The 27051-nt window shown below is 43.2% G+C and overlaps 1 non-coding gene and 1 pseudogene across 1 annotated transcript; one reads left to right on the top strand and one right to left on the bottom strand.

Annotated features, from left to right (window-relative positions):
* Positions 1 to 1351: 1351 nt before the first annotated feature.
* LOC123458384 lies at positions 1352 to 1411 on the bottom strand. The gene has a single exon (XR_006635642.1). It is a non-coding gene; the product is annotated as a U7 small nuclear RNA (small nuclear RNA).
* A 22743-nt stretch (positions 1412 to 24154) lies between these two features.
* LOC123462575 lies at positions 24155 to 24864 on the top strand (annotated as a pseudogene).
* The last annotated feature ends 2187 nt before the right edge of the window (positions 24865 to 27051 follow it).

Raw genomic sequence — 27051 nt, 5'->3', positions numbered from 1 at the left:
TACCATCTGCCTGTCATGTACTAGACTCCTAGAGAGAAAGGGATCATCATAATTGCAATATTTGTACAAATGTTCTAGTGATCCATTCTTGCAGGGTATGGTGGGAACTCTTCCCAAATTTAAGTTCTCACTTCAGGACTAACCTTTCAAGCAGGATCCTTCCCTTTCCTTTCTATTTGAATGGAAGGGGTCAGAAGGGCATCCTGTTTTAGTGCAGAAGGCTGGCTCTAATTGTCACACAATGGAAGCAAATCAGTGAGAGGAGATGTGGTGGTAGGGAAAGAACTTTGCTGGGCTGGAGAGAATGCTCAGTGGTTAAAGCACTTGCCTGCAAAACCTAAAGTCCTAGGTTCCATTCTCCAGTACCCACGTAAGCCAGATGCACAAGGTGGCATATGAGTCTGGAGTTTGTTTGCAGTGGCTAAAGGCCCTGGTGCATCCATTCTCTATGTATCTTCCTCTTTTTTTTCTCTCTCAAATAAATAGATAAAATATTTTTAAAAAAGAACTGCTAACTCAAGAGCACCCTCTCCCCATCAGCAACCCCCAGGACAAGTGAGTCAAGTGGCAGAACTTCAAGGCATCCAGAGAGACTTAGACATGGTACCCAGACTCCTCCAAGTCAATCCTAACCCCTTCAAGGCCCTGTACGGTGCCAAGAACAGCAGCATTCTCAGCAACTCTAGCTTGTGTGAGCATTGTTTATAAACTCCACTCCAAATGCATGCGCCACCTTGTGCATTTGGCTTACGTGGGTCCTGGAGAGTTGAACTGAGATCCTTTGGCTTTGCAGGCAAATGCCTTAACCAAAGCCAACTCTCCAGGCTCAGACTGGCCTTTTTTTTTTTTTTTAAATGAGATAGATAGAGAATTGGTGCACCAGGGACTCCAGCCACTGCAATCAAACCCCTACGCATGTGCCACCTTGTGCACATGTGTCACCTTGTGCATCTGGCTTAAGTGGGACCTGGAGAGTTGAACATGGGTCTTTAGGCTTTGCAGGCAAGCACCTTAAGTGCTAAGCCATCTCTCCAGCCCAATTTAACTTTTTTGTCATCTTTTTTTTTTTTTTTTGAGGTAGGGTCTAGCCTAGGCTGACCTGGAACTCACTCAGAGTGGCCTTGAACTCACATCAATCCTCCTACCTCAGCCTTCCAAATGCTGGGATTAAGGGTGTGTGCCACCGTGCCCAGCTTTTTTTCCTTTCTGATGTGTAGTCATTGGTACAGCTCTCACACTTTGGAGCTTCCCTGAATTTGTCTCTTTTAATAGGAACATAAGTTAAAATTTTTGTGGTACTCTGAGAAGCCTGAAGTCTTTTCTTTCCCCCTTTCTTATGCCCTTGGGAAGAATATTTTCTGGTATGAACCAGAAAATGTGCTAGACAAATTCTAGAAGGGCTATAATCCTTGGACTGGAGCCTTAAGTCTGAAACAGCACCTACCCTTTGCTAATTTCTTTCTCTGTGGAGACCTTTGTCTCCTCTCAAGGATGCCTGTCATCCCTGTCTGTGTTGAAGCATCTCTTTCTTTCTTTAATACCACATTACTACATTGATATTAAGTAGTTCTGCTTTTGCCTTCATTATTTAACTTCTTATTTTTTTTTATTTAAAGAATTGAGGAATGTAGCTACAGATGATTGGGCTTCTGTGTGAGAATGAAAATACTTAGTAGCAGAGGCCAGTAAGTTGAAAAGGAGACATAAAGGGAAGAGAAAGGAAGGGAGGAGGATACCTAATAGGTTGATATTGTATATATGTAATTACAATGATTGTAATGGGGAGGTAATATGATGGAGAATGGAATTTCAAATGGGAAAGTGTGGGGGTGGGGAGGGAGGGAATTACCATGGGATATATTTTGTAATAATGGAAAATGTTAATAAAAATTAAAAAAAAAGAAAGTGAAAAAAAATAATAATAGTAATAGAGCTGGAAGGATTGCTTAGTGGTTAAGGCATTTGCCTGCAAAGCCAAAGGACCCGGGTTCAATTCCCCAGGACTCATATTAGCCAGAGGCACAAGGGGGCGCACGTGTCTGGAGTTCGTTTGCAGTGGCTGGAGGCCCTGGAGCGCCCATTCCCTCTCTCTCTCTCTTTCTCTGTCAAATAAATAGACAAATAAACAAAATTAAAATATTTAAAATTAAAAAAAAAAGAATTGAGGAATGGTTGCTGAAGAGATGGCTTAGCAGTTAAGGAGCTTGCCAGAAAAGCCAAAGGACCCAGGTTCAACTCCCCAGGACCCACATAAGTCAGGTGTACAAGGGGCACATGTGTCTGGAGGTTGTTTGCAGCGGCTGGAGGCCCTGGTGAGCCCGTTCTCTCTCTGCCTCTTTCTCTCTCCATCTCTCTTTCTCTCTGTGTCTCTCAAATAAAAAAATAAAAATATCTAAGAAAAAGAATTGAGGGATGGCTCAGTGGTGAAAGTACTTGCTGCTCAAGCTCAAGTACCCAAGTTTGGGTGCCCAGACTTCAAGTAAAAGCTAGAAGCTATGGCAGCTTTCTCTACTCCCAGCACGCTGATAGAGATGCACGGGCAGAGACAGAAGTCCTGGAAGCCTGTGGGTCATTTAGCTTGATGTACACAGCAGCAAACAAGAGACCTTGCTTCCACAAACAAGGTGGAAGGGGCTGGAAGGATGGCTTAGCGATTAAGGCGCTTGCCTGCAAAGCCTAAGGATCCAGGTTTGATTTCCCAGGTCCTGTGTAAGCCAGATGCACAAGGTGGCACATGCATCTGGAGTTTGTTTGCAGTGCCTAGAGGCTCTGGCACACCCATTCTCTCTCCCTCTCTCTCTGTCTAAAATAAATAAAAATGCAAGTATAAAAAACAACCAAACAAGGTGGAGGGTTGAAAAAATGGCTCTGAGGGTAATGGTGCTTGTTTACAAAGCCTGTCAGCCTAGGGTTCCATTCCCAAGCCACCCATGTAAACCAGACACACACATACACAAAAATGATGCAAGAGTCGACTGTTGGTTTGCAATGACAAGAGGCCCTGGCATACACGCATGCACACACACACACACACACACACACACACACACACACACTCATGCACAAAGAAATAAACAATTTTTATTTATTTATTTTTGAAAAACAAAAAAAAGAAAGAACTGCTATATAGAGGATTGGTGATCACAGACTAGTGGCGTCTTCTCACAGGTGGAGGTTTGTGGCCCAGTGACACACCTCTGATCTTAATTGCCTTGTGATGAAATGCTTTACAGTTGTACAAATTTTAAGGAACAGAATCAATTCCTTGGGCTATTCTTTTTTTTTTTTTTTTTTTTTTTTTTTTATTTGAGAGCGACAGACACAGAGAGAAAGACAGAGGGAGAGAGAGAGAATGGGCGCGCCAGGGCTTCCAGCCTCTGCAAACGAACTCCAGACGCGTGCGCCCCCTTGTGCATCTGGCTAACGTGGGACCTGGGGAACTGAGCCTCAAACCGGGGTCCTTAGGCTTCACAGGCAAGCGTTTAACCGCTAAGCCATCTCTCCAGCCCTCCTTGGGCTATTCTTATCACTGATTAATTTGCTTACCTGCAATTCCTGACATACCTCTCCATAGATAGTCAAGAGGGGGTAGCTGCCCCAAGGTCGACTTGCTGATTTTATAAACTCACAGTAATGAAAGAAAGCATTAAACCATGAACTGGGCATGAGATCTGGTTTTAATACTTGGCTTCACTGCTAGAAGAATCATGGATGGTGTTCAGGCAGCGGTGAAGAGCAGGTTGGTATCCAGCATGAGTTCTCTGTATCCACATCATGGACCCTGCCCTTGGTAATGGACAGTGTGCAGGCCTTCCAAAAGCCTCCTCCTTCTTTGCTGTGGCCCTCCCCATCTGTCTTTCTATAACCCCTTTACCAAGGAAGCCAAGAGTAGCTTCACTGTTCTCAAGAATGATCAGTAAGCTTTCTACCTGTCTAAATTTACCTCTTTGGCCTTCTAGAACCAGAGTTGGATTTTTTTTTATATAAATAAGAAACATTGAGGAAATCAGAATGTTTCCAGACAATTTGACCAAACTTAAGCCTTTGCTTATAGGTATTGAAATTTGAATTTTATGGCTCAAGTTGTCAAACATTTTTTCAACTATTTAAAAATGTGGAAACATTTTTAGCTTAGTGCCCATATAAATAAGTTTACCAATTGAATATAGCTGGTAGGCAAGTTTGCTGACCTTTGTGCTAGCCTACCATAGAAACAAAAACACACAACCACCCAGAACTCTTCTGATTACCAAGTGTCCGGCAGTCTAAGATGCTCTACTTGCTCATTTCTGACCCCTTCCATTCAAATAGGAGAGGGGAGAGTCCTGCTTGAGAGGTTAGTCCTCAACTGAGAACTTGAATTTGGGAAGAGTTCCCACCATCCCCTGTAAGAATGCTGGTAGAATTAGGAAGTGTGAGAAAGAGAACCAAGATTTTTTAGTATTCTAAGGGCTCATTTCTCCCACACGAAAGAAAGTCATAATGTTTAAATCCAAGCATCCTACTAGAGCAGTTTCTTCTTCTCCTCTTCCTCTTCTTCCTCTTCCTACTCTCCCCCTCCTTTTTGTTGGTTTTTTGAGGTAGGGTCTTGCTTTAGCCAGGCTGACCTGGAACTTACTATATAGTCTCAGGGTGGCCTCAAACTCATGGCAATCTTCCCACCTCTGCCTCCCTATTACTGGGATTAAAGGTGTGTACCACCATACCCAGCTCAGTTTCTTCTTAAAATTTTTTTTTCTTTTAGCAATTTTCCTTTTAAAGAAACACACCTTTGAGTCGGGTGTGGTGGCATATGCATTTAATCCCAGCATTCAGGAGGCAGAGGTAGGAGGATCATTGTGAGTTTGAGGCCACCCTGAGACTACATAGTGAATTCCAGGTCAGCCTGGACTAAAGTGAAGTCCTATATGGAAAAACCAAAAACCAACCAACCAGCCAACCAACAAAAAACAGCTGGGTGTGGTGGTGCACGCCTTTAATCCCACCACTGGGAAGGCAGAGGTAGGAGACTACATAGTGAATTCCAGGAGGGAGAGAGGGGAAGAGGGGCTCTCCGGGGCCTGTAGCTGCTGCAAATGAACTCTAGGTACATGTAGCACTTTGCACATCTGGCTTTTTATATGGGTCCTGGGGCATCAAACCCTGGCTGTTAGGCCCTATAATCAAGGGCCTTAACCATTGAGTCATTTCATCAGCCCCTAGAGCTGTTTCTTTATATATATATATGTATATATACACACACATTTTCCCTTTATTAGCAGAAAATAAACAGCTGGTTAGTCAGTATTTTTATCAAATTTTTAAAATTAACAACTTCCATGATTATAAAAAATATTCCATGATAATACCCTCCCTTCCCCCACTTTCCCCTTTGAAACTCCATTTAGAGCAGTTTCTTCTTATTATTTATCTTTTTTGTTTGTTTGTTTTGTTTTTCAAGGTAGGGTTTTACTCTAGCCTAGGCTGACCTGGAATTCACTCTGTAGTCTCAGAGTGGCCTCGAACTCACAGTGATTCTCCTACCTCTGCATTCCCAGTGCTGGGATTACAGGCATGTTCCACCATGCCTGGCTTATTTATCATTTTTTATTTTGACACAAGATCTTTCTATGTAACCCAGGCTAACCTGGAACTTATGATTCTTCTGCCTTATCCTCCCAAGTGCTGGAATTACAGGCACGTGCCACCATTAGGCTCTAGAAGTTGCTTCATAATCAGAATAGTGTGGCATCTTGTTAAAACTTAATTCCTGAATAGCCTAAGTGAGGTCAGGGGAAGGGATTGAGTGAAGGAAGGGTAGGAGGAGGGTTAATAAAAATTTTAAATGTGCTGGTCGTGGTGGTGCATGCCTTTAATCCCAGTACTCAGAAGGCAGAGGTAGGAGGATCGCTGTGGTTTCAAGGCTACTCTGAGACTACAAAATGAGTTCTGGGTCAGCCTGGACTAGAATGAGACCCTACCTTGAAAAACCAAAGAAAAAAAATTACAAAGTTATGAACAAGCTATATGGAAATCTACTTTGGATAATGGTGCACTCAGAAGCCATAGATTATTACTAGAAGAATTTCAGTGCCAGGGTGGGATACCTTCCAGTGAGTTGTTAGGCAGGGAGGTCCCTCATGCCCCCCAAACATTACAGATCATTGCCAAGGCTCTTGGTTGCCCACCAGAACTAGATGGTAAGACCCTACTGCTGAAGACTCCACATGATTGGGCTGCAGGTCACTGAAAAATGAAGCTGGAAATCTCCTTATGGACCAGCTGACAGCTAGAAAAAACTATGCTGCATGAAGCCCTATGGGAGAGAGAAACTATCATTGGTGGTATACAGCAGTGGATCCTGCAAGCCTTAAGATTGGGCAGCCAGTTCACAGGAAAACATCACCCTTGCTTATTTCGCCAGTTGTCCTTAGTTTCAGTTGGGCCCCTTAGCACAAAGGGGAAGGAGATCAACGCAGAGAAAAATCAACTCCTACCAAATCAGAGAGCCAAAGCCTCATAGGCCCCCAACACCTCATCACTGAAGCAGACCAAAAATGAACCCAACATGGCTCAGGGAAATCTTGCGGAAGAGGGGGCGGAAAGAATGTCAGAGTTACATGTTGGGTCATGATTTGCAGAGACATTTATCATACTAATAACTGGGGGCTAACTCCACAATGCACGACCCATTTTCATTAACAAGGAGGGTCTAATGGGAGGGGGTAGATCACTGATGAGCCTAAATAATGGTACCAAACTGCCTGTATTTGATGAAAAGAAAACTAATAAATTAAATTAAAAAAAAAAAAAGATTGGGCAGCCAGACCAAATGTGCTAACTGGTGCAACAGTTGCATGTATGCTATGGGGGAAACTAACTGTTCTCTAATGGAAGGAATACATGCTTGGTCAAAAGCATATGGCTGGGACAGTCATGAGTCCTAGGTAAATAAAGTCTGCTGTTTTGTGGCTAAATGCATATATTATGCCCACCAAACTGTCCTATAAGCACTTTAAAAATGTTTATATCCATCCATATATATCTATATATCTATATCTATATCTATATCTATATCTATATCTATATCTATATCTATATCTATATCTATATCTATATCTATATCTATATCTATATCATCTATATCTATATCTATCTATCTATCTACCTATCTATCTATCTATCTATCTATCTATATTTTTTTTGGTTTTTCGAAGTAGGGTCTCACTCTAGTTCAGGCTGACCTGGAATTCACTGTGTAGTCTCAGACTGGCCTTGAACTCATGGCAATCCTCCTACCTCTGAGGAAGTCATCTGTGAACTGTGCTCCTGCGGGTAAGGTATCCATGCCAGGGTGAGCCAGGGGTCTCCAGGGAGCAAAGCCCTGTTCCCCAAGATAGGCTGCGCCCACGTGGGCTGTTTCATCAGGCAAACATCACAGCGGATATATATATATATATATATATATATATATATATATACACACACACACACACACACACACAAATATAAACATCACAGCCGATATATATATATATATATATATATACACACACACACATATACATATATAAAATCTTTTTGTGTATGTAATCATAGCATTTGCTAACTTATGAACCCACTGAACCCGGGAGTGTCCCAAAGTCCTCCATCTTTATTCCAAGGTGCAGTGTGAGTGTGTGTTGGGTGGGGCAGCAGAGGGGAGTCTGTCTCCCACCTGCCTGGTGAGATTCCAGACCTCACAAGAGACCCTTGTGACATCATTGCCACCCAAGGTATACTCCTGTAGGCCCTAGAGACGTCACAGTCACAGAGGACTGAGTTCTGGGCCCTCAGGTTTCCAAGGCCAGGTGGGTGGTGGCAGGCGCGTGGATTCTGGCTGCGGCGGACCGGCGGCGAGCGCAGGTGGGCCCGGCTGGCGTGCTGTCAATGCTTGGTGCTGCTCAGTCCTGAAAAGTTAGCTTCAGGAGGGAACCACAGAACTCTGCCAAAGGGCTGCTTAAGTTTTCTTTTGATCAAATACCCACAGTATCTGCCAAGGCCCTCGAGACTTGGCGCTCGCTCCACCAGGAGGTTGAGGTTCATAAGGAGACTGCGGTAGGGGATGCTCTGAGGTGACAATGGCCCCCTTGAAGAGGAAGTGCATCTGCGAACTGTGCTCCTGCGGGTAAGGTATCCATGTCAGGGTGAGCCAGGGGTCTCCAGGGAGCAAAGCCCAGTTTCCCAAGATAGGCTGCGCCCACGTGGGCTGTTTAATCAGGCAAACATCACAGCGTGTTTCTGCACTGTCCCTTCTACTAGGCCACAGTGTTGTCGACTAGCATTTAATGCACACATGCTGAATCAGTTGGGGCCACCATGGCTATTTTCAGGATGTTTTTTCTGTGACCCTTCACTGTGGGAAGAGCTGTGGGAAGATTGAAAGTGGGCCCAGCTGTGCCCAGAACTGTCAGACCAGGCTTGAAAACATCTGGCCAGGTTAGGTTCTTGGTAATTTTTTTTTTTTTTTCGAGGTAGGGTCTCACTCTGGTCCAGGCTGACCTGGAATTAACTCTGTCATCTCAGGGTGGCCTTGAACTCATGGAAATCCTCCTACCTCTGCCTCCCGAGTGCTGGGATTAAAGGCATGTGCCACCACACCCGGCTGGTTCTTGGTAATTCTTAAGATGGGGGAGGAAATTCCTTTTATGCAAGTAAATTTCTTCTTTCTTTCTTTCTTTCTTTCTATCTATCTATCTATCTAAAGTTTTTTTGTGTATGATATTTTTTTCAAGGTAGGGTTGTGTGCTGTGTAATACTGAAAGTTTTCCATACAGCAGCCAAAACATCCCATTGTTTTTTTCTTTTTTCCTCGAGGTAGGGTCTCACTCTAGCCCAGGTTGACCTGGAATTCACTATATGGTCTCAAGGTGACTTCAAACTCACAGCAATCATTTTACCTCTGCCTTCCAAGTGCTGGCATTAAACGCATGCACCTTCATGTCCCATTTAAAGCATCCCCCCTTTTTTTGAAGTAGGGTCTTGCTGTAGCCCAGGCTGACATGAAATTCACTATGTAGTCTCAGGGTGGCCTCAACCACATGACAATCCTCTTACCTCTGCCTCCTGAGTGCTGGGATTAGAGGCATGTGCCACCATGCCTGGCTAAAATATCCCTTTTTGAATGGGTGGATTTTGCTGTTGAGCTAACATGCTGGTATGGCCTAGGGACATAACAACTGGAATGGTGCTATCTAGAATGGTACCTGCACGATATAGTTTTATTTCATGGAATTAAAATAAAATAAAAATCAAAACTTTAATCCCTCAGTTGCATTAGCCACATTTTCAAATGTTCAAAAAATATGAGTTAAGTGGCTGTAATTCTGGACCACTTCTGTACCATTTAGTCATTGTAGAAGGTTCTGCTGGCCGGCATTGTTCTGGATTCTCATGCTCATTGCCCCTGCCCTAATTAAGTCTTCTCAAAGGCGGGTTGGGATGGAAAAAAATAATAAGTAAGAGATCTCCAAGCTCTAGAAGTCTAGGACTTTTGATGTTTCTGGCTTAAGATTATAGGAAAAGATGAGGAATCTGGAGGACAGGCATGTGAGGAGTTCACTTGAAGAAGAAAGCCATTTAGATGGAGAGAGAATTCTAGGGTTTCTGAGTGAGTCGCTTGGCCTCTTTGGTCTTCATTCATGGTCCCTACTTATACTTATTTCCAAGGTTGGGTTTTACTCCATCCCAGACTGACCTGATACTTAGTCTATAGCCCAGCTTAGCTTGGAACTCATGTCAAGTCTTCTACCTTAGTATCCCAAAAGCTGGGACTAAATGCATGTCTGGCTCATGGGCCCTATTTATTTATTTATTTTGATTTTCTTTTTTATCTTTTTTATTTTTAAATAACTTATTTATTTGGAGAGAGGAGAGAGAGAGAAAGAAAGAGAGCTGGATGTGCCAGGGTCTCTCTCAGCTGCAAATGAATTACAGATGCATGTGCCAATTTGCATCTGGCTTTACTTGGAAACTGGGGAATGGGACCCAGGTGAGCAGGCTTTGCAGGCAAGTGCCTTTATTGATTGAGTGATCTCCTGAGCCTCCACCCCTATTTTTTAAAATCCAGAGATTATTTATGAAATCCAGAGCTACTGAGGAGGGAATGAAGCCCACTTACTGAATTTATTAATCAATTTATTTTATTTATTAGAAAGAGGAAGGGGGGGAGAGAGAAGGAAGAGTAGGGGGAGAGAGAATGGGTGCATCAGGGCCTTTAGCAACTGCAAAGAAAGTCCAGATGTGCCACCATGTACATCTTGCTTATGTAGGTTCTGGAGAATTGAACATGAGTCCTTCAGCTTTGACAGCAAGTGCCTTAACCGCTAAGCCATCTCTCCAGCCTGTCCCTATTTATTACCTCATTCCTCCTACTTCTTCCTGAGGCTTTGAGCAAACATTTCTTTAATATCCCTTTCCACTGGCTGGCCTGGAAGTTGCTGTGTAGCTGAGGATTTTGTTGAATTCCCACGTGGTGGGATTACAGGCAGGCTCCACTATGCCTTTTTTTGTTTGTTTTGTTTTTGATTTTTTTTTTCAAGGTAGGGTCTCACTCTATCTCTGGCTGACCTGGAATTCAATCTGTAGTTCCAGGCTGGCCCCAAATTCACAGTGATGCTCCTACCTCTGCCTCCTGAGTGAGTGCTGGAGTTAAAGGTCTGCACTGGGCTTTTCTTTTGTTTTTGTGACAGAATTTTGCTGTGTACCCCAGGCTGGCCTTGAACTCATGATCCTTCTGCTTCAGCGCCCTCTGTCATCATGTCCAGCTATTGTTTTTGTTTATTTCTGGTTTTGGTTTTTCGGGGTTGGGTCTCACTCTATCACAGACTAACCTGGCACTCACTATGTAGTGTCAGGGTGGCCCTGAACTCACGGCGATCCTCCTACCTCTGCCTCCCGAGTGCTGGGATTAAAGGCGCGTGCCCCCACACCCAGCCCCAGCTCTTTTCACATGCTTTCCACTTCAGCACATTGTACTCTGGGGACCCTGCAGCAATGACGTAAGAAGGCTTCATCTGCATCTCCTGGGCACTAGCCACCATAAACAACTGTTTTAGAACAAGGTCTAAAATGTGGCCACAAGATGGCAGCCTTCTCCTGACCAACTCTCATTGCTGGTTCACCCAGACGAGCCTAAGTGGGAAAGAAACCTTTGGATTTCTGGGGTTTCCTTGAATTTTATTTTTATTACTTTAGGTTTACCTTAAGTTTTCTAAAATGGGAAATTAGAGTATAGGGTCCTTGAGGAGGGGATCATAGGTTACAAAATGAGTGTGTTTCAAATATTTGCACTCAAAAATTCCAACCACTTATAAAACTTGTTAGTGAGATTTACCGATTTTAGAAAAGCAGACACATTTCATTGCGTCAAGCTTCAGGCTCCATAACACTATACACTCATTTCCTTGACAATCAGAAGCAATTGGAACTCTACCATAAAATATTAGAATATTCTCTTTTCAATATGATCAGTGCCAAGTTAGCATGGGTTATAGAAATACAGTAAAGTGAGGTTTCTTTCTTTCTTTTTAAACCAAGCTATTACTCATCTTGACAGAGCGGCAATGTGTGTGTGAGAGAAAGAGTATATGTGTGCGGGGATTTGAGTGGAGTGATCCCACTTACTATAGGAGGGGATAATGTTTCCAATTACATTGGAATATCACCAGCATTACCTGCTACTGAAAATAATGCCACTCTTCAGTTTTATAGTATTATACCACCATACAGTTCTTTAATTTTCAAAAACTTGAAAGCATGGGAACCATGGCTTAATTAGGAAATCTGGTTTATCCTTTGTAGTCTATTTTCCCTAGGTACATTTTCCATTTTACTTAGCTATTATTTCCATACTTGAAACTAGGAATTGAAAATAAATTTGAAATTGGGGTTAGGAGCAATGTTGGTTAAAGTTAAGTGTAATTTAGCTTTTTAAATATTTTTTTCGAGGTAGGGTCTCACTCTAGCTCAGGCTGACCTGGAATTCACTATGGAGTCTCAGGGTGGCCTCGAACTCACAGCGATCCTCCTACCTCTGCCTCCCAAGGGCTGGGATTAAAGGCATGGACCACCATGCCTGGCTAGTGTAATTTAGCTTTTAAGGCAGATTTCATTCTAGCTGATCTGACCTGGAACTCAAATTGTAGTCCAGGCTAGTATATAACTCATGGTGATCCTCTTAGCTGGGATTATAGGCATGAGCTACCAGGCTCAGCTAATTAGGTTTTTAAAGCTATGAAGGGTGTTGGTGGTCTAGCTCATTTATCTAATAGATAAGGAAATTGAAGCATTGGGCTTACTTTTAAAGGAATAGATACACACACACACACACACACATATATATGTGTGTATATATATATATATATATACATATATATGTGTATATATATATATTTTTTTTTTTTTAAATTTTTCAAGGTAGGTTCTTGTTCTAGTTCAGGCTGACCTAGAATTCATTATGTAGTCTCAGGCTAGTTTCAGACTCACAGTGATCTTCCTATCTCTGCCTCCTGAGTGCTGGGATGAAAGGTGTATATTGCAACACACCTTTCATCCCAGCACATTTTGTTAAACTTTGACACAATTAGATAATCAGTTACGTTTTGTTCATCTCTTGCTGTTTATTAGACACATCTAGGTGCTACAATTCACAGACTGTGGTGATTTCAAGTCACATTGGTCTCTTTTTCTGTCTCCCTGTGTAATTTAGCTGCCTGTGAACTCATGAGTCTCCTTTCTCATTCTCCTGGGATAATAGAATGAACCAACATACCAGGGTAAAAGATACACTTATAACTCAAGTTTTGCTTTTACCAGTACTGTAGGTTGAACTCAGGACCTCATGGTCTCTACCACTGGGCGATGTACACATGAGACTAGTTTATTTATTTATTTATGAAAGTGAGAGTGTGAGAAAGAGGGATAATTGGTGCACTAGTACCTCCCAGCCACTACTATCAAACTCCAGACATGTGCATCTCCTTGTGCACATATATGACCTTGCACATGAGTCACCTGTGCATCTGGCTTATGTGGGATCTGGGTTGTTGAACATGGGTCCTTAGGCTTCATAGGCAAGTGCCTTAACTGCTAAGCTATCTCTCCAGCCCCAACATGAGACTATTTTTGATGATAGATTATGACATAAAGGCTCTAGTCCAACTGAGAAATATTATCAGATATATAAAATAGGTATAATTCTAAAAGCTTGTAAAACAATATAAATAGGAAATCCCTTTCCTGAGATTAGAATGTAATACCACTATTTTTCCTAAAATTCTGGTAAAAAAAAGTCATTGCTAATGAAGGGATTGACATAGCTTATTTTTCTATCTGATTATTTTATGGCTTACATTTAAGGATTCTGTTCAACTCGCAGGAAATTCCAGGATGGGGTAATGTATCATGAAATGTTTATGTAGCATTGGTGGCATGTGCACCTTCTCATAGAAAGCTGTCCCATGGAGAACTCACCAACGGCTGCAAAGGAAGTGGACTCGGCTGTCCACAGACCATGGGGACGAAGGTGATCTCTGGGGCAGCCATGTATCTGCAACTTAAATCAGTTATATGAACCAGGGAGGGACTTGTTATTTTAATTTTGCAAAATATTTTCTTCACATTGATGGAAATTTCCTTAACCTTAGATTTTATTTTCTTAGAGTCTCTGTTACAAATTAAGAGGAAGGAAAAAGATGAGGACTTGGTTTGATATTACATATTTAAATAAGAATTCTTGTTTTTAATTTAAATAAAATTGACTTCATAAATTCTGATTAAAAAAAAAAAAATCTGAGGCTCAGGGTCCACTGCGGAAGAGGTGGTGGAAAGAATGTAAGAGCCAAAGGAGGGGTAGGACTCTTTACAATGTGGTCCTCCAGACACAAAAATGGCCCAGATATCCATGACCTTGCAGTGCCTGACACTACCTACACAAGACCATCATAATAGGAAGAAAAGAAGATGACATCAAAATAAAAGAGAGACTGATTGAGAGGGGGAAGGGGTATAATGGAGAGTGGAGTTTCAAAGGGGAAAGTGGGGGAGGGAGGGAAAGATCATGGATTATTGTCTATAATTATGAAAGTTGTCAATAAAAAAATTAAAAAAGAAAAAGTGCAGCTTTTCATAAATACTTGCTGGTAATTTTTTGTTTTCTGCAGAATCCAGATAGAGATGCCAAAAGGGGAAAATCTTTCATTTTAATGTTGATTTATTTTTATTGTACATTTTATGTATCTTTTATGTGAAGCTATGTTATATAATTTTAAAAATTGTGGCTTTTTATTTTTGCTTGTGTATGTGTGTGTATAATGTCTGGTATGTGTGTGTGGGGGGATGCATATGACCATATATGTGCCCATGTGGTGCCTCACTTACTGCTCGGTGGCTGGGACTACTCACCTATGGTAGCCGGAGCAGAACATTGGATGTCTGGCTCCGTTGCTCCTCCACCTGTTCTTATTTGAGTTCCATCTTACTGGTCTGGAGCTTCGCACATTTTTTTGTCCTTACATGTTCCAGTGTTTCAAGGGTCTCTGCTCCCCTATGGGAGTGGGGTTACTGGAGTGTGTGGCCATGCCCAGCTGTTTACATGGGCTCTGGAGATTTGAACTTAGCAGTGTCAAGCCCCCTCAAGCTCTTATGCTTGCACAGGAAGTGCACTTAAGCCACCTCTCCAGTACAACTATGGCCTTTAAAAAAATTTTTTTTTTGTTTAGTTTTACTTATTTATTTGGGAGCGACAGAGAGAGAGAGAAAGAGGCAGAGAGTGAGAGAGAGAGGAGAGTGGGCGTGCCAGGTCTTCCAGCCACTGCAAACGAACTCCAGACGCGTGTGCCCCTTGTGCGTCTGGCTAACGTGGGTCCTGGGGAATGGAGCCTTGAACCGGGGTCCTTAGGCTTCACAGGCAAGCGCTTAACCGCTAAGCCATCTCTCCAGCCCAACTATGGCCTTTTTGATATCAAAATTCATTTTTAATTGTACACATCCACCTTTCATTTAAAAAAATGAGTATGTCAGTATAAATGTTTAGATCTGAGATTCTCGAGCACAACCTTGTAATAATTCAAATGGCAGCAGTTAAAATGATCTATTCTACCATATAGTCTGCAAATGGACCCATTTAGAGTACTCTTGTTCTAATTCCATTCTGAACGGGCAGTTTAAAATCCCATTCCCACCATCAGTGTTAACATGTTTGGCCTTCAGGTGATTTGTAGTGTCTTTGGGAAGATAACATGTCTCACAGGGCAGAACTAGCTAACCTTCAAATGAATCAGAGCAATACAATAGGCGGTGCAGGACTTCACGTTGGGACGAGGAAGCAGGGAATGCTACAGGCAGGGAAAGTGGTTTGCTGGTATGTTGAGGAGTTATGCCTGACTGACCACCTGCCCAGCCATTTACTGTGCCCACGTGGAGGAGGAAACAATAATGATTATTAAGGCAGGTGGGGTGGGAGAGAAACACATGCCCTGAAGGAAAAGGGAATGCTGAGGTGGGGCAGGGACATCGGCTAAAGGGCACACTTGTCCGAGAGACTTGGAAGGTGCCATATCTGAGCGCGGAGCCCTGGAGCCTGCCCAGGGAGACGGTGCCAGAGCTCCACGGAGGCCAGTTGCAGTGGGGCCCTCGGCTGCCAGGGTGACGGTGGGCAGCAAAAAGCAGGGGTGCTCTAGCTCAACTGTCTTCTCCCTAAAAGAAGGGTTCAAAAGAGCAGGGCTAGCTCTCCTCCCCTATTGAAATGAATACCCAATATTTGAATCAGGCCAACGTTAATCTGTTAGCCTTTAGATCTGCACAGGCATTTACTATGTAGCTCAGGCTAGCTCGCAACTTGTGGGGAACGCTTGCCTCTGCCTCTTGAGTCCTGGGAATGCAGAATGCAAGCAAGTATCATCACACCCAGCCCCAGTTTTCTTTCTTTACTAACAAGTAATGGAGGGGTGAGTTAGTAGAGGGCAGCAGAGCTCGCAGGTCCGGAGCGCAGATGCGGGAGGAGGCTGCCCGGGTTCCAGTTCCAGCCTTTCCCCAGCCCAGTTGTGCCACATTGCCCATTTCACAGATGTTTGTACTTCAGTGCGCTTCACTCTCCTCTGCACACTGGAGACAGCAGAGTCTCCTTCCCAAAGCTGATGTGAAGTCAGTGTTGAGGAGGCAAAGAGAAGGTCGTAGGACGTAGGCCGGCATGGTTAAATGAACATAGAGGTGCCGGTTTGTGTTCCAGGTGATGAAACCCGGAAAGAAGAGACTATGGTCTCCGCTCTCTGGAAATTGCGTATTCTAGGGAAGAGAGTTAAATTTATTAACTGCGAAATAGGGAAGACAATGTTACACTTCAGGGAAGTTGAATCAGAGCTGGATTGTATCTGGAGGGTAGAAGGGGTGTACAAAGATGTAATCTGCCCTTGCACTCGGCAGGCCCTTTGTCCTCTCTGGGACCACCCCTACCCGAGCCCACCAACTACTTACTTCGCAAGTTCACATTGACACAAACAACCACTAAAGGAAGTGACTCTTCTTTGAAAGCGCTTCAAGTCTTATAAATCAGTGATTCTACTTTAAAGTCACCCTCACTGCATAGCACATTCTACCATTTTGTTTTATCACAGGCTTTAAAAACTGGGTCTTTCAAAATTTACGTTGCAATGATTATTTCTCCAAAGGGAAAGGATAGAATTTCTAAGTGGCTGTCAAGTTCACCACTTAGCCAAATACATCCATGTATTTTGAATGTCCAGATATCCGAAAGCCCCTCATTCTAATGTTAACAAATTAAGTTTGTAATGTAAGGAATCGGTTAGGCTTCTTCCTGTGCTGGTCAATCACTTAATTTTAGAAACATTATCCTTTACAGGCTGATTATTTAAAAAAAAGCTCTGATCTTTCCCTGTAGCTATCCACTTTCTCTTTCAAGTGTGATGCATTTCAGCTCTGTTCTCCAGATAAAGAAAATCCACCTAACATCTGTGAACAAGAGCTCAAAATGGAAAGCAAAGAATAAACGGAATGCTTCATTCTTTCACCCTGCTTTAATAGGGAGGGCAGTGAGGGGCCCCGGGAAATAACCTGCGTCGGACTGGAGGCCTTTTGGAGTCGAGAGCTGAGTTTGATAACTCGGATACTTTGTGAACCGGTCCAGCTTCTTCAACATTTTTGAGGTTTTATAAAAATGAGCAAGGTCCCAGGCTCCGTGCATGGCACTGACAAAAGACAACAAAGAAGTGCTTTTGCTGGGCATGGTGGTACATGTCTGTAACCCTAGCACTTCAGGTACAGAAACATGAAGATTAGGAGTCTGAGGCCAGCATGGGCAATACAATGTGACCCTGACTCAAAGCACAAAATTAAAAATGATTTTCAGGGTAGGTGTGGTGGGGCAAACCTTTAGTCCCAGCTCTTGAGAGGCAGAGGTAGAAGGATTGTCATGAGTTCGAGGTCACCCTGAGACTACATAGTGAATTCTAGGTCAATCTGGGCTAGAGTCACTCTCTACCTCAAAGAAAAACTAACAAACCAAACACAAAAAGTGATTTTCAATTGACTTACTTGTCTTCATTCTCTATTTGAAAAAAAAAAAAAAACAAAAAAACTAACTATTTTTTTTTTTTTTTTTTTTTTGGTTTTTCAAGGTAGGGTCTCACTCTAGCCCAGGCTGGCCTGGAATTCACTTGGTAGTCTCAGGGTGGCCTTGAACTCATGGCGATCCTACTACCTATGCCTCCCAAGTGCTGAGATTAAAGGCATGTGCCATCACGGCTGGCTAAAAATACTTATTTTTATTTATTTACATGTACATATGTGTGTGTCAGGGTCTCTTGCCACTGCAAATGAATGCCAGATGCTCACATTACTTTTTGCATCTGGCTTTGTGTGGGAACTGGGGAATTGAACCCTGGGCTCACAGGATTTGCAAGCAAGTGCCTTTAACTGCTGAACCATCTCTCCACCCTTGTCCTTACTCTATAGTGGTGATTTTCTAGGCTCAGATTTCTGTCTCAAGTTGAGAAGGTGTCTGGCAGAAGACTTGTAGGAACTCTACCATGACTATAGGGAAGTAAGGAAAAGGGGTGTTGTATCACACAGCTGAAGGTGGACAGATGTTTTTCCAACTTTCCAAAAATGACTGAATGACTAGGTACAGTATATATTATAATTTCATAAGTCCAAAGACTCTAGGCATATCTGACCTGTTTTCACAGGGCCTGCTGATGACCTCTGCATGCCAGCCATCAATGGGGGCCCCTGCACAATCTTCACATCACTTCTCATTTCATATTCAGAGATTAATTATACTTTACTGTTCTGTTTCCCCACTCCAAAAGGGAAGAAGGCTGATTGGGTCAGCCTGTGACATGATTCCTTTGGCATCTAGGGTCCTTCCCATGGCCCAGTTAGCTGCACTCTTGGAGGGCCTGGGTTATGTTATACTTGCTGGCTGGTGAGGAGGGGACTGGTCTCTGTAACAGGGATGTGAGTAGGCAGAAATGATGAGACGAGGAAGCAATTGGCCTTCCAAAGATGCTTGCCAAGATATTCTGTAGATAGTGAAAGATGCATCTGGTGACAGTATAATTAGTTGGATTCCCAGCTCACTGAACAAGCAGGCCCACAGAGTGTTGCTTGACGGTATTGTGCCTACTTGGAGCAGTATCGCTAGTATCACACCATAGGTATTCCTTCATTAGACTTATCTTATTTAACATTGTTTTTTTAAATCAAAACTTGGATGAAGGGAGAAGACACCTTTATTAAAGGTACTGAAAACACCAAATGGGAAGAACATAGTAAATATGATGATAGATGGCAAGATCAAGATTCAGATTATCAAAAAAAAAAAAAAAGATTCAAATTATCCTAACAAGTTGGAATGCTGGGTCAAAAGCTAGCTGGAACCAAATAAGTTAACATGGGGAAAAAAAAAGTTAACATGAGGTTCTATGGTAGGATGAAAAAAATATATCATTTATACACATTGCAAATCGGGGAGCTTTGTCTTGACCATGCTTTGTGAAAAGGTCTTTGGTTTTTAGTTAATATGTTTTTTAAAAAATATTTATTTTTATTTATTTGGGAGAGAGAGAGAGAGAGAGAGAGAGAGAGAGAGAGAGAGAGAGAGAGAGAAATGCATGCCAGGGCCTTCAGCCACTGCAAATGAACTCCAGATACATGCACCACCTTGTGCATCTGGCTTATCTGGGTCCTGGGGAATCGAACCTGCGTCCTTTGGCTTTGCAGGCAAACACCTTAACTGCTAAGCCATCTCTCCAGTCAAGTAAACATGTTTAATGTGAGTCAGTCATGGGATGTGGCTGTGGAGAAGCATTAGCTTGGTTTTCAAGCTAAATGGAAATGAGGATCAGCAGATGCAACTTGGTGAAAACATTACATTAAGATTTTTGTAAGATTTGTCAACTATTTTTTTTAAACTTTTAAAAATTTATTTGCATGTGTGTATAGATATGCAAATAAATAAAAAAATTAAAAAAATATTTAAAAAATTTAAAAAAATGGAGCGTGTGTGGAGGTCACAGGACAACCTTGAGGTGTACGCTCATCTCTCTTTTATGAGATAGTGTCTCCTGCCACTGCAAATGAATGCCAGAGCAACTGGTCCACAGGCTTCAGATTCTCTGGCTCTGCTCCCACTTCTGTAGGTGTGTTGGGGTCATCGCCACATGTGCCACTTTTGTGTCAGACTTTTAATTTTTTTAATTAATTTATTTTGGTTTTTCAATGTAGGGTCTTGGGTATCCCAGGCTGATCTGAAATTCACTATGCAGTCTCAGGCTGACCTCAAACTCACAGTAATCCTCCTACCTCAGCCTGCTGAATGCTGGGATTAAAGACATGTGCCACCATGCCTATTTTAAATTTTTATCTTTTATTTTTTCACCTTTTTTTTTTTTTTTTTCAAGTTAGGGACTTGCTCTAGCTCAGGCTGACCTGGAATTCATTATGTAGCCTCAGACTGGCCTTGAACTCACAGAAATCCTCCTATCTCTGCATCTTGAGTGCTGGAATTAAAGGAGTATGCCACCATGCCTGGCTATTTTTGTTTATATTTTATTTTTATTTATTTATTTGAGAGAAAGAGAGTGAGAGAGAGAGAAAGAGAGAAGCAGAGACAGAGAGAGAATGGGTGCAACAGGGCCTCTAAGCCACTGTAAATGAACTCTAGACACATGTACCACCTTGTGCATCTGGCTTGCGTGAGTCCTGGGGAATTGAAACTGGGTCCTTTGGCTTTGCAAACAAGTGATTTAGCCACCAAGTCATGTTTCCAGTCCCAGATAAATTAATTATTTATTTATTTTTGCTTTTTTGAGGTAGGGTCTCTAGCTCAGGCTGACATGGAAATCACTCTATAGTCTCAGGGTGGCCTCGAACTCATGGCAATTCTTCTACCTCTGCCTCCTGTGTGCTGGGATAAAAGGCATGTGCCACCATGCCCGGCTAATTTTTTATTTTTAAAGACCTTTTGGGCCGAGGAGATGGCTTAATGGTTAAGTCACTTGCCTGCAAAGCCAAAGGACCCAGTTTCAATTCCCCAGGACCCATGTAAGCCAGATGCTCAAGGAGGCACATATGTCTGGAGTTTGTTTGCAGTGACTTAGGGGCCCTGGTGCACCCATTCTCTCTCTATCTCTTTGTCTCTCACAAATAAATAAATATAAAAATAAAGCACAAATGTCATTAAAAAGCAAAACTTTTTATTGACCACCTCTGCCCCAGCCAGCAGTGAGTCAAACAAAGAAATGAGGGGAAAATTAACCTGAATGAAAGAAGGCAAACAGACACAAGAAGGAGACCATGCTAGATGTTTGTCACGGCCTCTAGAGTTTATTCTTACATGTAGGTTTATATAGGGTTGTAGGGGGAAGGGGATGTGGTCAGGGCAAGGAGTTGTAGGGGGAAGGGGATGTGGCCAGGGCAAGGAGTTGTCAGGAAACCTAGAGGGGATGTAATTAGGTGTTCATCTAATCTTGCCTCACTGGCTTAACATCCTGACTGCACCAGGCTTCACATCCTGACCATAAACTGGCCTTTTGCAAAAGATAAGATTCTGTAAGCAGTCTGCTGACTAGTTCCAGAAGTACCTAACAGAAAGCTGGATGGACCAGCTTTCTGAGTAATGAGTCAGCTTATGAGCAGGCCCAGGCAAAATGGAGAGGCTTTTGCTCTGTGACTCCCAACATCTCCTCCCTTCTTTTATACAAAAGAAGGGGAGGCCCGCTATTCAGCGGTGGGCTGCAATGCCTGTGTTTCTTCATCAGCTACCAGAAGGATGGGGGGTATTCAGCCAAGCATACGATCCCCTGGTAGTTGAATATTAGGTGAGGAAGTAGAAATTTAACTTGCTATATGGCGGTTTCTGTTAACATGGCCGAGGTTTGATTCATAGCTCCCAACACACCTCTCTATATAATATACCTTTATTATAGTTACCTTCTCGCTGCTGGGACAAACACCGGCACAGAAGCAGCTTATGGGAGGAGTTTATTTCAGGCTTACAGTTGTCAGGTGAAGCATCTCCATAGTGAAAGAAGCTGGCTCACTTCATCGTATCATATCTCCATAGGGGAGAGAGCCACAGTGCCAGCCAGAATGAGCTGACTGAGCACACAGGACGGGACTCAAGATCTGCCTGAGTGACACACCTCCTCCAGCAGACTTTTACCTGCTGGAGACTTAAGTAGGAAGATTAATTTTAGTCAAAAATATCTGAGGCCATAGAGACATTTACATTCAAAACTACCACCCTCCATTTTCCCCTTCACTGAATGCCTTCCTCCTCCAACTAGACCCCATTCCATTTTGATGTCATCATTTTGTGTCAGGGTTTTTATGTGGGTGCTGGGGAATTGAACTCAGGTCAGCAGGTTCTGTAGGCAAATGCCTTTAACCCCTGAGCCACGTCTCCAGCCCTCTAGTCTGTTCTTTTAAAATACCAGCAGGTGATCTGGATATCTAGGTCACCCTGAATGCATTCTAGAAGTGACAAAAGATTGGATGGGAAGGAATGGTTGGTCAAGGTGAAGGCTGTGTTCTACAGAGAAGAGCTTGCCCTTGTTCTCAATTGTTTAAAGGATTGAAAAACCAGCAAGTAATCACTTCATGTGTGTGGACTCACTTTCTCTTTTGGTATTCTTAATTGCTTAATCTTTGAGCTGGTTTGAGATATGTGTATATAATTTATTTTTGACAACTTTATACGTTATATATGTATATATGAATTTTGGTCATACTTTCTCCATTACTTCTCTTGTCCTGTCTCACTGAACCCCTTCTTCTTTTCAGTGAGTCCTACTTATTTATGTCTTCTTTTCCTCTTTTTGTGATTTGCTAAGGTTAAGTTAGGGTTGCTTGCTTGCATGAGCATGTGTTGGGGGTTATTTATTGGGCCCCATCCCAACTGAGTTACATCCCCAGCCTAAGCATGTATCTTATATTACTATCCTTTGAGACAAAGCTTTTCTTATGATGGTGACTTTCACCTTCATCCAAATGTATGAAACTGTAGTATTCTCAACCTTGAATGTACTTAAGAATCACCTGGAGGGCTGGAGAGATTGCTTAGTGGTTAAGGCGCTTGCCTGCAAAGCCAAAGGACCCAGGTTCAATTCCCCCGGGACCCACATAAGCCAGATGCACAAGGTGGCACATGCATCTGGAGCTTGTTTGCAGCAGCTGAAGGTCCTGGTGCACCCATTCAATCTCTCTCTCTCTCTCTCTCTCAATAAATAAATAAATAAATAAATAAATAAATAAATAAATAAATAAATAAATAAAGGAATCACTGGGAGAGCTGTATCTGAAGGGGCACGTAGTTTTTGGGCTCTGTCTTCATATACTTTGATGTGGTAGATCCATGTCCCAGGAGTCTACAAGTCTGAACAATTAGCCCAGGGGATTCTGAAGCCATGGGGCAGTGGATGGACCACATGTTAATAGCAGGCTATTTCAACCAGAGGATTAACAAAATAGTGCAATTGTAAGACTTTCAAATCTTTCCAGACATTGATTTAAAAGCAACAAGGTGAAGATACTATCTGTTCATAGAGGAGTGTTTTGGCAGAGGTTGTTTGGAACCAGCTTTGACAAGTGAGGCCAGCGATCATCACCCTCCCTCACCACCAGCGGGAGGTAGATGCTGTTTTGAGCTCTGCCTTGGATGTTAATCCTTGGGGAGGAAGCCTTCGCTCCCCACCTCCCAATGAGTATTGCTCAAGCCCCCTCAGGGGGTTTTGAAGCTTTCTGTATCTCACTGATTTATTCTGTGTTCTAGTTCATTCACTCCTTCACCGGTGCAGGAGCAGAAAGTACTATCTGAGCATCCTTGGCTTTTCTTCTCCTGTGGAACTTCCGTGGTAGGAGCTCTGATAGCCCAGTTGTGCACAGAACAGAGATGCTGGTAAATAACTGACAAAGTTCCGGCTCTCCTGGGCTTTCTTCTGAGAGGACGCCTTAAGTCCGAGCAAGAAGAGTCCATCCAGCACCCTGTTTGGGGGCTTACTTGAGCTACTCAGTTCCGTTATTGCTCTTCCTGTTCTGTGGTACTAGCCGTCGTGCTAATTATGATAGCAATTTCTCTAAAAATTCAGATTGTGTGACTTAAATAGATCTTTGCCCTTGATAGATCTGGTCAGACCACAGGATGGTCTTAACACTTACGCACGTCCCGTGCTACTTTTCCCGTTGTTCTCGTCATGCACCCTGCTCAGGCTCACCAACCGAGCTGACTGTACTAGCACCTTGTCTGCTCACTACAGTGGGCACTCTTCATGCTGACTCCACCATCCACTTGGCCCTCAGTCACCAAACTACACTGCAGACGACCATTACCGGTGCGGTGCACCAAGTGCCTGCCAAATGGAAGTGGTTGTTAATGTGAATTAAATCCAAAAATCTAGCCCGGCATGCTGGTGCACACCTTTAATCTCAGCACTTGGGAGGCAGAGGTAGGAGGATCACAGTGAGTTCAAGGCCACCCTTGAGACCACATAGGGAATTCCAGGTCAGCCTGGGCTACAGGGAGACCCTACCTTGAAAAAAACAAACCAAACAAACAGACAAAACATTCTGACACATTGAGCTTTGTGCTGCTTCACGGGTGTCTTTAGGAGTCAGCACCATGACTGAAGACATCAAGACTGAATCAAGAATTGCAAGACTGCCCCCTTTAAAACTATTTTAAAAATTTTATTTATTTATTTTGAGACAGGGATAGAGAGTGGAAGAGGAAGAGGGAGGGAGGGAGGGAGAGAGAGAGAGAGAGAGAGAGAGAGAGAGAGAGAGAGAGAGAGAGAGAGAGGGAGGGAGGGAGGGAGGGAGGGAGAGGGACAGGGAGAGGGAGAAGCAGGAAGCCAGGGCCTCTAGCCATTGCAAATGAACTACAGATGCATGTGCTACCTTGTGCATCTGGCTTACATGGGTCCTGGAGGATGGAATCTAGGTCCTTAGGCTTCACAGTCAAATGCCTTAATTATTAAGTCATCTCTCCAGCCCGTTTTTTTTTTTTAATTTTATTTATTCTGAGAGAGGGAGAAGGAGAGAGAGAGAGAGAGAGAGAGAGAGAGAGAGAGAGAGAGAGACAGAGAAAGAGAGAGAAAGAGAGAAGACTGTCCCTTTTGACAGCCACTTCCTCCAACTAGAACCAGACTGGGAACTGCTGGCAGAACTACCTGGGCTTCCACCACTGCCAGAGGCAATGACTGCAAAGGGAGGTGATGATGTCTCCTCGTGCTGGTGGTATCAGCATGCACACAGTCACTCTGCTCCAGATCTTGGGTCTCAAGTTGGGACGACTGCCTTGCAGAAGGCGTGTTTCCTGGAAAGAGCTGACCTCAGCTCTCCTCTGTCCTCCCATGTAGTAAAGGGGGACCTGGTACATCATGGTCCCTGCTCTGGGACCCTGAATCATGATGTAACTGCTAATAAAATCTCACTGGAAAAGTGTTTTAAAATTCTGGGTTTTTAGGTTCTCTTGAAACAACACAATGCCTCAAAGGCGTGACACTATTGTGTAGGTGCCTTTCTGAATGGTGCTGGCCAGTTCTTGCCCTGAGAGACACAGACAGACATGTTCTTGGAGAAAGGTGAAGGGAAATAGCATGAACCTTGATCTTCCTCTCTCCCACCAGAGGGCAATCTAATCTCTAAAAAAGCAAAGGGACTGGCGTTGTAAAGGCTGCTGCTGGCTTAATTTTGCTACCCAAGTGCTGAAATACTTGCGTGGGTGCCCATCTGATTTTGCGAACCGAGTCAGAACACAATGTACTGTGTACCCTTTTCACCACTTCACAAGCTCCTGTCCTTGGGCCCAGTCCCCACACTCCTCTGGTCTTTGAAAGCCAGTTGGATGGAAGTATGTACAAAAATGGGCCTTTTGGTTGTCTGGCTTCAAAGCCAGAGGAGGTGGCAGTTGTGGAAGTTTGACAGAGGCCTTGTGAGGCTGGATTCTTTCTGGGGAACAGCCTAGCACTACTTAGTGGTGGCGCTTCTATTAATTATTTTTGAAATAAATTGTTTGGATTGAAAATTAATTTTATGTTTTGACAAGTTTTATACTTGTATATGATAATGTATTGTGATCCTATTCACTCGCTATTACCTTCATTTGTTCCCATTCCATTGAATCCCTTCTTCCCAAAGACTTCCACTTCTACTTTGATGTCGTGTGTGTGTGTGTGTGTGTGTGTGTGTATGTGTGTGTGTGTCCCACTGACTTTAATTAGGGCCACTTGCACGAGCATGAGTGGGGTTATTTACTGGAGCCTGAGGAACTTACCAGCGGTTACACCACTGAAGAAAAATATCCCACCCCCCCCGCCCTAGCATGCATTAGCTGCCAATAATTTTCAGGGAGGTGTAGAGGCCTCATGGGCTCCACTGTGGCACTTTCTATTGCTATAGAATCTTGATATTTGTCAGCACTGTGAGGCTGAGCAGACAGTCTTGAACATGCCCTAAAACTGTCCAGGTCTTCGGTGATGCTATGTAAACACAATTGCCTGTTAATTCAGAATCAGGAATCTCTGCTGAGAGGCTAGAAACTTATTTTTGCTAACCAGTATATCTTCCTTTTTTTTTCGAGATAGGGTCTCACTCTGGCTCAGGCTGACCTGGAATTCACTATGTAGTCTCAGGAGTCCTCGAACTCATGGCGATCCTCCTACCTCTGCCTCCCGAGTGCTAGGATTAAAGGCATGCACCACCACACCCGGCCTGGTATATCTTTCTTGTAGAACAAATAACAAGTCAAAATACAATCAGAGCTCTGCGCAAGGATGATACAATTTGAAGTTGAAGGTCCCCTTGTGGTGTGTAGGTCACCACGGATGGAATACCTCTGCCACACCTCCTTATTGCAGCTGTGTTACAAGTACCTCCTGGCCTTCAGTCACCTCTACGTTCTCTGCACCCACCTCCTCACACCCACCCCACAGGCCCATTTACCTGTCTTTAGACATACCCCCCACCCCGCCCGCACATTAGATTATAATTGCTTATCGCACTTTTCACTTTAGGCCTTGGTCACATTTTGTTGCACAGAATTTTAGTAGTCTGGGCCTAAGGATTATTGGAGGGTTAAGATCAAGAACATTGGCAACTCTAAATACACCTGAAGAAATTGAAAAGGCTTAAGAAATACAAGTAGGTTTTTTTTTTTTTTTTTTTTTGTTTGCTTTTTTTGTTTTTTGGAGGTTGAGTCTCATTCTAGCCCAGGCTGACCTGGAATTCACTCTGTAGACTCAGGGCAGCCTCAAACTCATGGCCATCCTCCTCCCAAGTGCTGGGGTTTAAAGGCGTGTGCCACCACGCCTGGCTGAAATACTACTAGTTCTTAATGCCTAGGTGGTGACTATCTGTAAGTGAAAACAAAGACTTGAGGTTTTGCTGTCTTGTAATTTTTTCTCTTCATATTTGACCAAAACAAAACAAACGTCTTTTCTTTACCTAATCTTTTTTCTCTCATTAAAATTGTCATCATTCATGGACAGGTTAGCTTGGGTAAGGCGAACAAGATCC

Source organism: Jaculus jaculus, chromosome 1 (genome assembly GCF_020740685.1).
Source record: "Jaculus jaculus isolate mJacJac1 chromosome 1, mJacJac1.mat.Y.cur, whole genome shotgun sequence".
In the NCBI taxonomy this organism is placed as follows: domain Eukaryota; kingdom Metazoa; phylum Chordata; class Mammalia; order Rodentia; family Dipodidae; genus Jaculus; species Jaculus jaculus.
This window is presented reverse-complemented; position numbering and strand designations above follow the sequence as displayed.